The sequence below is a fragment of the Hordeum vulgare genome, chromosome 6H (genome assembly GCF_904849725.1).
Source record: "Hordeum vulgare subsp. vulgare chromosome 6H, MorexV3_pseudomolecules_assembly, whole genome shotgun sequence".
NCBI lineage: Eukaryota > Viridiplantae > Streptophyta > Magnoliopsida > Poales > Poaceae > Hordeum > Hordeum vulgare.
The window spans coordinates 407,354,965-407,369,796 of NC_058523.1; positions in this window are offsets into that span (position 1 = coordinate 407,354,965).

A 14,832-nucleotide genomic window follows, 5' to 3' on the forward strand; every position below is an offset into this window, starting at 1 on the left:
ATGTTGAGATGATTTTCATAAGCCCACTACTATCTTGTTCTTTTTGTTGTTGGTTTTCTTACCACTACGTCAATTCTATGACCGGAGGCTCTTCGATTCTATTGTGATGGTAGTTGTCATTCTTTTCTTCATTCTCTTCTTCCGCTTGAGCTAGTTCATATTCTCTTGTTCCGGAGGCATTGCGGTATTGCTCTTTTGGGTCTATTATGTTGTTCTATCAAGATCATGGTGTTCTCTTGCTCTATTTAATTGTTTGTGGTGAATATTGTCTATTTCTTCCACCTTTTCGAATCTTTTGTCCCTTTTTCCTACCGAAGTGCTGCCGAATTTTCCGTGAATTCTGGCTTCTTTCTCATGTCATTCTTCATCTCCTTGCAACCTTGAAGGATCGTGGTTTCACTCGTTTGTCAAAGAAGCGACTAAGTTTTTACCTCTTGTTCTTTCTCATCCTCTCCCCCCTTTCATTCTTGGATCTCGGGGCGAGATCCTCTTGTAGTGTAGGAGTGTTGTGACAGCCCGAGACCGACGTTCCAGAAGCTTCCCCTTTTCTTTCCGTTTTTGTCGTGGGGGTATTTTCAGTTGCCGCATCATCATCGCATCATGCGCATCATCAACATGGCATCAGCATCTCCGTTGCCGCCCGTTTTCAAAACTTGCATTCGTTAGTAGTCGCCGGTTCTCGTCGTTGTCCGATCCGAGCTCGAACGCACACGCACGCGCCCGCGGCACCGTTGGAACCCTATTTTTAAAGTGCGTTTAAAACTTTCTCTGATCGGGTTGAGATTCGACGTGCGGTCGTGATTAGTTATAGAGAGGCCGCCCGTTGAATTTCGTCGCGATCGGAGACCGTCTGGTTCCCGAACGGTCGCCCGTAGCGGCACCGTATTCGGTATACCGTCGAACGTGTGTCAGTGTTTTAAATCGCGTTGCCGCGCCGCCCGTTCTCCCTCTCGTCTCCGGATGTCTACACAACACAGCCACGTAACATGCCCCGCGTTCACATTCGTCCGAATCCGACCCCGCGGTTGGATCCGGATCGCGATTCCGGTTAGCCGAGCCCCCTTTTTCCTTATAAATACCCCCTCCTCCTTAATTTTTGGACAGCCCCTCTTCCCTGCCTCGTTTTCCGCGCCCCACCTACCAAACCCTAAACCTAGCCGCCCCCACAACCTCTCTCCTCCCCCAGCCGCCGCGGGCCCCCCGAGCCCAGATCGGGCCCGGGCAGGCCCATCCGGCGCGCCGCCAGCCGCCGCCTCCCGAGCACCCCGCGCCTCCCCGCTCCTCCACGCCGGCCGCCGCGCGCAGCCCCGCCGCCGCCACCGGAGTCCTCGCGCCGCTCGCCGCCTCCCCGCTCCTCCACGCCGGCCGCCGCCGGTCCGAAGCTCGCCGGCCGCCCCGGGAGCCCCCGCGTCCGATCCCGTCGCTCCGCCGCCCTGCAGCTGCCGCCGGCGCCGCCTGCGCCGCCGCCTGCCGCCGGCCCGATCCAGGCCGGGCTGGGGTCCCCTGGCCCCCGCGACCCGAGCCGACACCGGCCGCCGTCGCTGGCAACCGGCGCCGCCGCCACCCTCGGCTCCCGCTCGGGAGGAGCCCGACGGGAGAGCCCCGTCCCCTCGCAGGCGCCAGTTGGGCCTCGGCCCAATTCTCCCCCAGGCCGGCTCGGCCTCGCCCCGGCCGCGTGGGCCGCAGCAGCGTCGCCTGGCCCAGCTCCACCAGCGGCCCGAGAGCCCCCAAGGTTTTAGAATTTAAATCTATTTCAGAGAATTAGACGTTTTTCAAACGACCGTATCTTTTTACCCGTAAGAAGGACCGAGGTGATTTTTATATCGTTTTGGGGTAGCTTCGCGAGTAGAACACGATTATCCGACTTGTATATTTGTTTAACGCCGATTAGAGTGCCTAATGCGTGGATTTGCATGCTATCTCCATAAGTAGGTGCCCGCATTTATTTTCCTCGCGTGTTTGTTTTGCTCGTACGTCGTAGAGTAAATGTCCATGCTCTAGGGAGCTATTCTCCATGTATTTTAGCGCGGTCACTCGTATTTTTGCATGTAGGGATTGCCCGTTAGATTATTTGTCGTGTCTAGGTCTATTTCTCCCGCATTATTGTGTGGCGTTATTTGTGTTGCAAACCCCACATGTTATATATGTTTCCGGGGTAGAAAAATCCACTGGATTTTTCTGTGCAATTAGTTTTAGCTTTTGAGGAAGTTAGTTCGCGAGATATTTTGCCGTGTTGCCCTTTTGTTTAATTCGTAGGATTTATTCCGTGCCTCGTTTGAATTAGTTGTCAACTAGAGAGTTGATCTCGGATGTTTTGATTAGCCCTGGTATTTTTAGTTGCAATAGAAATGCATGTTTAGGTATTGTTTGACTGCCCTCAAATTGCGTGAATAGTGCTGTTTTAGAGGAGCTGAAATATTTCTATGTCTGGAATCTGGTATTATTTTGTTGCTGTCTTGCCTTGCTTGCATCATGTGATCTGTAGCTCTTTTGAGGTTGGCCCAGTGGGGTTAGTTGTTCCCCTTATGTTTATCTAGCATGTTGTGAAGTTTCATGCCATTTGGAGTCCTGTAGGTATAGGTTTTGCTGCTGTCAATATGCCTTCAGGCTGAAAACTGCACTTTCATGAGGTGTTATTTTCACTAAGTCTGAGATAGTGCGTGATAGGCCATTTTGTGTCTTCTTTTCCTAGTGCTCCTTGCTGCCATGCTAGTTGTTGTTAGTTGTTCGTAGTAGTGCTTCTTGCCCTCTTCCGTGCCATGCCTTGCTTGAGCTTATCGGAGTTGTGTAGCCGAAGTTGTGAGGCGTATAAGTTGCTATGTGGTTGTTTTTGGCAGATTGTAGTCATTTCTTGTTTTGCTCATAGTTTTCGAACCGTAGCTCCGTTTTGATCGTGTCCTACATGAAACTTGCTTAGAATCTCGTGTAGTTTCATCTTCTCTTGCTGTTTGTATGCCTTGAACTGCTCGTAGCCGCCGTTGCACATATTTTGCATTCATGCCATCATATCTTGCGGTGCTTGTATCTTTTGAACCGTAGCTCCGTTGGAGATGTTCTTTACGTGTAGGTAGCTTGCCTTGATGCGTAGAATCACGTGAACCTACTTGTTTTGCTGTTTAACAACCAATTAAAGGTGTTAATTCAGATCTGGACAGAATTGTAAATTAACATGCGAGGTCGTTTCGGAGGTGCTATATGTCATTTCTGACCTCATTTAAAATGCCTAGATAGGTAGTTTAATTTCCGCTTCACCTCTTGCATGTTTACAACATTAATATTGCCGTGTAGATAACCAGGAGTGAACTAAATAATTAACGTGGAGTTTCGTCAATATGCAACTCGTGCATATTGAACTTCACTTAATGTGTAGTGTTTGATTGTGTGATTTGCCATGCCGTGACTTGCATGTATTCAGTAGCTCATGCATCATTTGTGTTGTGCATCATGTGGTGAATTCCGTGTGATGATTTGTGTTTCCGGTTTGCTTCGTCTCGATAGAGCTCCGCACGCTTGCCGGATTGTGAGGACCCGTTCGACTACGTCGGTTCGTCTGCTTCACCGAGGCATTCTTCTTCCAAGCGGGATCTCAGGCAAGATGGTCATTTCCCCAGATACCATTACTATCATTGCCATGCTAGTTTTTATCGCTTCTATCGATGATGTCTCGTTGCCTACCACATGTTAAATGTCAGCCTCTCAACAATGCCATGATACCTTCAACCTGTTCGACCTAGCAAACCACTGATTGGCTATGTTACTGCTTGCTTAACCCTGTTGTTAGCGTTGCTAGTTGCAGGTGCAGTCGCTTCCATGTGAAAGCATGGGTTCATTGATATATCACCATATTAAATGCTATCTAATTTAATGCACCTATATACTTGGTAAAAGGTGGAAGGCTCGGTCTTTCTAGCCTGGTGTTTTGTTCCACCTTTGCCCCCCCTTAGTTTCCGGCTACCGGTGTTATGTTCCATAAATGAGCGCTCCTAACACGATCAGGGTTGTTATGGGGACCCCCTTGATAATTCGTTTTAGATTAAGGTTGGTCTGGCAAGGCCCAACTTTGGTACTACATTTGCCTAATCACCTAATAAAATTGCATAGGGACCCGACGGCACCCGCGGACTATTTTAATCAACCCCCGGGCCAGTGCTCCACATGAGTGTTGGTCCAAATTGGCAGACTACGGGACCACCGCGGGGCAACCCGAGGTTTGGTACTCCTAGTGTGACCCATCCGTCGTGTCCTGAGAACGAGGTACGCGACTCCTATCGGGATCGTCGACACGTCGGGCGGCCTTGCTGGATTAGTTTTACCTTGATGAGATATCTTGTGCATCGGGATTCCGGTGATGCTTTGGGTAATCTCAGAGTTGAGGTTTTCCATTAGGGAGTCCGACGAGATCGCGAGCTTCGTGATTGAGGATTTCTATGCGGCTTGTGGTAATTTGTGATGGACTAGTTGGAGCACCCCTGCAGGGTTAAATCTTTCGGAAAGCCGTGCCCGCGGTTATGTGGCAACGTGGAAACTTTCTTTAACACTGGTTCTAGATAACTTGAAGTTAATTAACTAAAATATGCCAACTGTGTGCGTAACCGTGACTGTCTCTTTCGTGAGTTCCTTCTCCGATCGAGGACACGGTGGGGTTATGTCTGACGTAGGTAGGTGTTCAGGATCATTCACTTGATCATTTGTAGCTCTCGTCCGTTATGCATAGATCCCCCCCTCTCACCTCTTGTACTCATAAGTTAGCCACCAAATATATGCTTAGCCGCTGCCGCAACCTCACCACTTAACCTTGCCTCACCCATTAAGCTTTGCTAGTCTTGATACCTTTGGAAATGAGATTGCTGAGTCCCCTGTGGCGCACAGATTACTACAACACCAGTTGCAGGTAAAGGTGAAGGTTACTTGACGCGAGCGTGTTGATTGTTCATTTGGAGTTGCTTCTTCTTCTTCTTCGATCTAGGATGGGTTCCAAGCCGGCAGCCTGGGATAGCAAGGATGGACGTCGTTCTTCTTTTGTCGTTTGTTTTCGTCCATAGTCGGACCCTGCTCTTACTCTTGATTTTGATGTAATGTACTAATGTAACTCTGATGTAGCTTGTGGCGAGTGTAAGCCAACTCTTTATATATCTCTTCTTTTCAGTACATGTACTTGTAACGATATCCATTCTTGCGACACGACGAGATGCGCTTCTATCCCTGACGAGGCCCTCGTGCCAAATTGACGATAGGGTCGCATCTTGGGCGTGACAAGTTGGTATCAGAGCAAGGACCGACCTAGGAGCCCCCTTGATTGATCGAACATGGCCGAGTCGAGTCTAGTGAAAACTATTTGAGTCTTAGTTATATATCGGAGAGTAGGATTCTTTTTTCTCCTCTTCTATGCTCTGGTGAGGAATCTCGACGTAGTAATTTACTCTACTTCTCTTCCCGCTCAAAAATTTAGGATCACGCGGATATTCTTGCAATCTATATGATGCCGATGTGACGGATTTCTGTCTTGGTGCCTCCTGTCTGACTTGATCTTCTTCCGGGGAGTTGAGCTCCAGGGGATTCTTGAGCACATCGTTATCATTCAGATTTCTTAGTATCTAAGAACGAAGGATGTTTGTAATTGCTTCAATACTAGTAGTGGCGAGAGAACCCCGATGTCCCCAGTACTGGTGTAGATTGTTCGGGGGTACTGCCATACTTTGTATCGTTGTGATCACGAGGGTCTGTTGTAGATGAAGGTCCGAGATTTTGGTTGTGTGTTGACGGATGTGATACAGGTGACGGGTTAGTATAGGAGTTGTGTGATTATTACTCCTTGTATCCATGTACCAGATTGCATGACCAGATATCTCGGGAATTCATAGGTGGGAATTCAAGTAGTTGCTTATAGGACAATCTTCCAACAAATGCATGATGTTAGGTTGGCGTTCGACATCTGGTGGATTCGTTTGTTCACGGTCGACTTACAGCGGTACACGTTGTGTCTTAAAGAGTCCTTGTAGCTTGCTACGACTCGGGGACACTTCGTATGTCAGGTGCACTGCCTTGCACTTGATGGCTTCTGTAAATCGTGCCCGTGCGATCCTGTCCACGAAAATATCGGACGAAATCTTTCTCATGAGTTTGTTCTGGCTTGTTTCGTAAGCCTCACCCTTTGTTTTGTTTAAATATGGTAATTCAAGTTGCTTCGATGTCAAGTGGTGATTTCAGGTCTTTCCTAATCTGTGTTCTCATATTTTTATGGGAATGTAAATTCTTTGCTCAACCAGGTCGGTGTATCAATTCCATTCAACTAGTGTGCTTCTCCTCTAGTGAATTCTATCCTCTCCAATTTTTGCAGATCTTTCTCTCTTTTGTATTCCGGAGTTCATCTCATCTAGCCCAAGTTGTCTTTGTTTTTCCCCGCCCTCCCGCCCTTTTTCTTCGGTGATTGGATTTCATCCAACTGCATTTCATTTCAGCGATGCTTCCGCTATCTCTTCTTTCTTTCGTAGCCGGTGATTCATCGTGAAGATTCTCAGGAGCTTCGTGTCATAGTTGTTCAATTTTGTCATCCTTACCGGTGAATTTAATTCAGCTATCCGTGTTCATCATATCCTTTTCGTGCTTGTAATTCTTTCCTATGTTGGAGATTTGTTTCAGCCTATCTTCTTTATTCAGTTATCGCTATTGATTGTTCATTTGGAGTTGCTTCTTCTTCTTCTTCTTCGATCTAGGATGGGTTCCAGGCCGGCAGCCTGGGATAGCAAGGATGGACGTCGTTCTTCTTTTGTCGTTTGTTTTCGTCCGTGGTCGGACCCTGCTCTTACTCTTGATTTTGATGTAATGTACTGATGTGACTCTGATGTAGCTTGTGGCAAGTGTAAGCCAACTCTTTATATATCTCTTCTTTTCAGTACATGTACTTGTAACGATATCCATTCTTGCGACACGACGAGATGCGCTTCTATCCCTGACGAGGCCCTCGTGCCAAATTGAGGATAGGGTCGCATCTTGGGCGTGACAGAAGGTTTATCAATCTGTGGGAGGTGTAGGATGAAAATGGTCTCTCTCAAGCAACCCTGCAATCAAATACAAGAATCTCTTCTGTCCCCAACACACCCAATACAATTGTAAAATGTATAGGTCCACTAGTTCGGCGAAGAGATGGTGATACAAGTGCAATATGGATGGTTCACATGAGCAAAATTTTCCAAACCAACTTTTCACGGATGACTTTAAAACGATGAAACCATTTAGGCAAAGTAAACTCCACGAAAACATGCAATCAACCCCTATGAATAGAGATCCCCAAGGTCACCGGAACCCGCAAGTTGATGCCTCAACATATATCAAGTGAATCAATAGAATACCCCAATGTCACTACGGGTATCCCACGCAAGACTTACATCAAGTGTTGTCATACCAATATGCTCAATCCAACATGACGAGATCTTAAAGGAAAAGACTCAATTCATCACAACTAGATGGTAAGGGAAATACATCATATGATCCAACTATATTAACAAAGCCCGTATTCTTGAGATCGTCCTATATCAAGAACAAGAGATAGAGAGAGAGAGATAATACATAGCTACTGGTATATACCCTCAGCCCTGAGGGTACACTACTCCCTCCTCGTCATGGCCTTCGCCAGGACGATGAAGATGGCCACTGGTGATGGTTTCCCCTCTCCGGCAGGGTACTCGAAAGACTGCAGATGGGTTTTCCGTCGATACACAGAGTTGCGAAGACGGAGCGGAAGTTCTCTTTTTATTTCCAAGGGTTTTTGTATATATATATGATTTTTCAGCGTTGGAATCACGCCAAACGGAGCCACGTGGGCTCCACATGGCATCAGGGTGCGACCAGGGGGTGGCCGCGTCCTATTTCCTTGTGACCTATAGGTGGTTCTTCGCTCCAATATTGCTCATATGATCCAGAAAAAATCATTAAAAAGTTTTAGGCGATTATGAGAACTTTCATTTTCTGCACAAAAAACAACACAATGGTAATTCTACTGAAAACAACGTCAGTCCGTGTTAGTTCTTAATAAATCACAAAAGTGCATCAAAGCCATCTAAAAGTATTGTAAACGTAGGTGAATATGGCATGAATAGTTCATACATTATCGATACATTGGAGATGTATCAGCATCCCCAAGCTTAATTCCTACTCGTCCTCGGGTAGGTAAATGACAAAATAAATACTTTATGAAGTGTGAATGGTAGCATAGTATAGAAGTTTGATCAAGGGTAATTCTAATAAATTTTTCTAGCATCATAACGAGCAACTTTTTTATAAAAATCATCATGGTTGAGTAGCAATCAATTCACATGTCATGGTTCAAACAATAGATTCTCTTGAAACATAACAACCCATGTTCTTAGTCACCAAACAACTTCAATGCATCATCAAGTCTAAGTAAGAGCTTCACATACTCAATTATCATATAGTCTTCTATGATTGCTAATACTCAAGGCATATTTTTTATAACAAACAACATCCATCGAACACAGAGAAAGATATGGGCTTAAAGTTTCGCCTCCCAACATACTTATCATAAAGATAATTGTCAACAGTAATAAATCATGATCAAATATATTTGACTGGATATATATGTTTGGATATTTCCCACCACATGGTGCTTGTCAACTAATAGTTTGAGGTTGGAATAGGAAGTAGACTCAACATGTAAAGTAAGTAACATGAAAGTAAATAGATTGTCCCTTCCTAGAGGGAAGCAGGGATTTGCAGAGGTGTGAGAGCTCGTTGTTTTAAAATAGAGATTAATATGTAATTTTGGGTAGTGTGCCTTTCCTGTCAACGTTACAACAAAGTTTTCAATATCTTGCATGCTAATCACATTATTGGTGGTTACCAAACAAAATTGAAATTTTACTCACCCTCAACCATTCAATCACATTCCATGGTTAGCCGAGTAGCTATGTGAGGACTCTCTCTCAATAAAGATCTTCAGATCTGAGTATTGTTTTAAACAAAAAACTAAATAGAAATGCACTCCAAGAATAGCACATATCATGTGGACAAATAAGAACTTACGATCAACATAGGCTAACGTATAGTTGTTGACGAAGAGAGGTGGGATGCGTAGCATCCCCAAGCTTAGATGATCGAGACTTCTTGTAATATTTACTTGGTGTGCCTTGGGCATCCACAATCTTGAGCTTTTATATCTTCAACCCTCTCATATCCTAGTTTCACCTAAGTCTCAGAAACTTCATCCACACAAAACTCGAAAAGAACTCATGAGATAGGTTAGTACACATAAAAGTAAATCAACATTTCATGTACTGCCAAGATGTGACATCCCCTGATTTGTGCTACAGTAACCCCTGTAGTCAAGCGACAGTAAGCCCACGCTGATGAAGCCACGTCATCATAAATTCTATCGTTGATCTCGTGTTAGTCGAAAACCAAGTCGAATTCGAAATTTAAAAATAAAATCGAACGTGAAACGTTTTGTGATGTTGAGTAAGAATGTCGGGAGAGTTATTGAATGTAGGGAGAGGTTATGAAAATAAATCGGACATTTTTAATGGTATTAAAAGTCCTGTATAGTTAGAACAGAAAGAAATATATATAAAGAATAATAATAATAATAGAATGTCAGAAAGTAAAAGAAGGAAAAAGAAATGATAATGAAAATAAATGAATAAAAGAAAGTATTAAAAATATAATAAATGGTAAGAGAATAATAATAAAAAAAGAAAAATAATAAAAAGAAAAAGAAACAAGAACAAAAAAACAAAAAAAAGGACCAAACCCCCCTGGCCCAGCTGGGCGTGGTGGCCCAGCTGGCCATCACCCACCGGCCCAGCAGGGGGGCCAAACCCTAGCGACGGAGTCCCTGGCTCCCCAACTCCCCCCGCCGCCGCCGCCAGGGCAAGAACCCCCTCGCCACCTAACCCCCTCCCATTGCCACCTACCACCCTCCCGATCGGGCCCTCCCCTGCTCGCTCGCTCTCCCCCCGAGCGCACGAGCCCCAGACCCCCCCCCCACGACCCCTCCCCACGACCGAGGCTTCTCTCGGTACTCCCTTCACCACCTACCCCGACCGAAGCCTCCTCTCTCCCTCGTCCCAGACCGAGGGCTCCCTCCCCTCGATCCAATCAGCCCCAGTCCCCTCGATCTTCCACCCCCTTTGTGTTGGAATTATGCCCTAGAGGCAATAATAAATATAGTTATTATTATAATTCCTGTATCAAGATAATCGTTTATTATCCATGCTATAATTGTATTGAATGAAGACTCATTTACATGTGTGGATACATAGACAAAACACAGTCCATAGCGAGCCTCTAGTTGGCTAGCCAGTTGATCAAAGATAGTCAGTGTCTTCTGATTATGAACAAGGTGTTGTTGCTTGATAACTGGATCACGTCATTAGGAGAATCACGTGATGGACTAGACCCAAACTAATAGACGTAGCATGTTGATCGTGTCATTTTGTTGCTACTGTTTTTCTGCGTGTCAAGTATTTGTTCCTATGACCATGAGATCATATAACTCACTAACACCGGAGGAATACTTTGTGTGTATCTAACGTCGCAACGTAACTGGGTAACTATAAAGATGCTCTACAAGTATCTCCGAAGGTGTTCATTGAGTTAGTATGGATCAAGACTGGGATTTGTCACTCCGTGTGACGGAGAGGTATCTCGGGGCCCACTCGGTAATACAACATCACCCACAAGCCTTGCAAGCAATGTGACTTAGTGTAAGTTGCGGGATCTTGTATTACGGAACGAGTAAAGAGACTTGCCGGTAAACGAGATTGAAATAGGTATGCGGATACTGACGATCGAATCTCGGGCAAGTAACATACCGAAGGACAAAGGGAATGACATACGGGATTATATGAATCCTTGGCACTGAGGTTCAAATGATAAGATCTTCGTAGAATATGTAGGATCCAATATGGGCATCCAGGTCCCGCTATTGGATATTGACCGAGGAGTCTCTCGGGTCATGTCTACATAGTTCTCGAACCCGTAGGGTCCTTTGTGAATTTTCCTGTGATCTTATTAATTCTACCTTTGGGTGAATGTACACAATCATCTGTTGATACTCATGAATTATCTTCCGGCTCAGACCACCTTCCAGACGGAGCGGGTTCTCGACAAATTAACTTTGGTTGGCTGTCCATCTAAGTCCATTCGACCTATTGGTAATTGACCAGAGCATCTGTTTATGATACACCAATCTGGAAATCTTAATTCCTTTGGTAGTTAAGTATCGATATTTTTCAGATGTTCTATAATCCGATGCCTTGTGTTTTACCCCCTCTGATTTAGTAACGATACTCACATCAGATCATTTGTGGATTGTCAAACTCATCTTGGGTTATTATCCAACGACATCTTTTGCTTTCGAAAATTCTTGAGATTGCTTTCTCTGATACATAATGCCATTGGTAAATTGTGTCTTCTCCCTCTGATAAATTCTATCCTATACTTTTGTCGGCCATGCGCTGTTGTCAAGCATGTGTTAATTACTCTTGGAGTGTATGGTATATGTTATTAAGATGCCCCGACGGGTTGAACCTATGCCTTCCTAAATCAAGATGACTCGAAAAGTTTGCATGAGTCTTACTCTTCTAGCGCTTTTTTGTATATCCTTTTAAAGCTACAACCTGATCAGAGGCGAGGAGTAAACGGCAGGTGATGCATTGATGAAGTGGGAGTCGACCTTGAACTTTGTGTTCATGCCCATGGAAACAACGTTGATCCTATCATAGAAACTTCTCGTATCAATAATCATTCATTCTGTGGTTTAAATCTAGTATCGGTGATCTTGTCCTTTGCCATCATGGTTCCGACCATGTTGTACTACCTTGATTTCATTCTCGGACGAGTTAAAGTACTTGTCTTGTTGAGATCAACACACCGGTCCAAATCTTAAAGTTGATCTACCTCCGAGTATTATTCCTTGTAGCTCGATGATATTGCGGAGATCTGAAACTTCTTGTGAGTTCCTCATCAACTAGGATATTTTCCTTAATCCAAGTTGCCTCGTGTTTAAGTTGTTGGACACGTGAGTACATCGATAATTGAATCGGGTATGCATTGTGGTTCAACAACTTTTTAGTAATCTCCCTTGTTTATGAGTTTGTACTCGATCATGTCATTCCAAAACTGTTGAGCTACAACATCATCGTCATGCTAAAGCTTGACCATGCTATATACGTCCTTCATCCCTGGAACAAGATTCCATCAGTGCACTAAGTTACATCGAGATTTCCACATCATATTGGTTGTTTCGAAAGGCAATCTCAATTCTAAGCTAACAGTCATATCTATGATTCTGACAACCTCTTGCTTCATCATTCCCTTGCTTGATGTCTTCGCTGATCGATTACATCTTCGTGAAGCTTCTCGACAAATGTGTCGTGATCATCATCAGCATTCTGAGCTCTTACAGGGTATCAATCGGATGCATGTTGAGAAATACTATCCTTGCCCCTCGATGATTTATGAAATCATCGTCAACCTTATTGCCTTCCCTCCAAACACGACTTGATCATGTTTTGTGTTGTCCTTTGAGTTCCTTGCTAATTCAGCTTATGTTACCTTCTACCTTGGAGTATTACTATCTGTTATGTCAAGAATGTCGTGAGGATTGCACACGTCTTAAGAATTCTTGATATAGTAATACTTCTCGCCATCACCATTCATTTCTTGGTCCTGTGTTGTTTCAAACCGGAATACCAACAAGTGAACTCTGATGTGTGATCCCAATACTTCTGACAACCCTATTGCCTTGAGGTTAACAACTAATTATTTCACTCTTGGAGTATTGGTTGTTGACTCACCATTCCATCTTTGGTCGTGCTACTCATTCTGTATTCTCGAGTGCACCATTTAACAAATGTTTAATTGTTGTTGATCCCTTGAACATACGACATTATACCATTTGACTTGACAAATACTACCTCCTCGCCCTTATAATTTTTGGAAACTCATCCCTATCAAAATCTTGAGGGATTGTTGTTGAGCCCATCAACCACACACCCAACTTATTGAAAATTCGGCGATGAATCTCTTGAAAGCATTATCCTTGTGCCTAGCCCATGAAGAATGTGCTTGATAGCGGAAATGTTTTCCGAAAGTTCACGTGCACTCTTTCCACCGTGAATATGTGAAATTTTTGTTTTTCTTCCTCTTGGGAAATACCAAATCATTCACGCATGTGCGAAGTGTTATATGTTTTGAAGATTTGTTATCTTCACTTCATATAACTTCTCTTAACACCCCAAGCCTCAGACTGATCTGATCAAGGAAATTCAGTTCTGTCATAAGAGCTAATTGAGGCTTGCACCAGGGCCTTGATACCCTCGATGATGATTCTCAAATCAGATCTCAGATACATCTTGTTGTAAGAATTCCACGTGGGCACGAATGGCTTGGCATTGTGTTCATATGTCTTACAATCGAACTCATGATTCAAGAATTTCTTGTGTAGCTTATATCATGAGAATCTTGCATCTTCATTTTTCTTCTCAGGCATTTTGAGTCTGAGGTGTCCCGGCACCAATCATATTTGAATCTCGGACACATATCCCAATAATTATAACTTTGGTCTTTAGGAAAACCGGTACAGTGATGTCTTGTTTGGCACACCGGGCGGAAGGACCTATTGTTATAAATTCTTCCATACATAAGGTTAGACATTCTACCATGCGGAAACTAAATGGCTTATTTTATAAGCTGTTTTTGATGAATTCTTTGTGTACCCATAAGTCTCACCTTTATCTCATGACCATCTTGATGCTATCCCGAAGCACGGATGTGGTACGTCAAATTTTGAACAGGAACATTGGAAGCGCAATGCTAATATTGTTCCTCATCAATTATCCAGACCGCGTGGTATGGGTAAACATCATGATTCTTCTTCATCTTTCTCTAAAGGTTATGTACTTGATGACCTATCACGTATACCATACCCTATTTTTCCTCGGAGATGGTATACTCTAATGCTTGTGTGTGTGAACACATTTTTCCTTCCCATAGGTCTATTTGACCTTTCTCGTGGCATAACTTATGTAAGTTGTGTTGATTCCCTGGTTAGGTAAAAATCTCGGTATACAACTCTGTCAGTAAGACCCCGTTAGTATTGTGGATAACATTCCGGTAACCGCCGGTGGACGAAAACCTTGCCTATTGGTCCGCCTCCTTCCAACGAGCAGGAAAATGGTTCTATTCGTTCCCGCCCTTGGTACCGCTGTTGTTCCAACATAACTGACAGGCTATCCTCTGACATGTCTTGCTATCAAGACCGTATAGTATGTCACCCCTTTGTCTACTCTCGGCCCACATGATGGACCCATAACCCAAAGTTCCACAGGATTGGAACCTGACACTCCTGTACATCTGTTGGCTCTGAATTATCCTTTGCACTTGGCTTCGTATGGAATTCCCGAGCCACCGTCCAATGGAATGATCACTCTTTGGTTTGGATATTATCCAACATACTAAAGATCAAATCCGCGTTGTTCTGGAGAATCTGAAGGCTGCTCAGTCCCGTCAGAAAAGTCAGTATGACCGTCATCATCAGGATATGGTCTATCAACCTGGCGAAAAGACATATCTTCGTATCACACCAATGAGAGGCGTACACCGTTTTGCAAACAAGGGCAAGTTAGCTCCTTGCTATATTGGTCCTTTCACTGTTCTCGAAAGGCGTGGAAAAGTAGCTTGTCAATTGGATCTGCCGTCAAATCTTTCCTAGGTTCACGATGTCTTCCATGTTTCTCAGCTCCGCCGCTGCTTCAAGGATCCTATTCGAGCAGTGGATCATGGTATGCTTGAGCTGCAATAAGACCTCTTTTATAA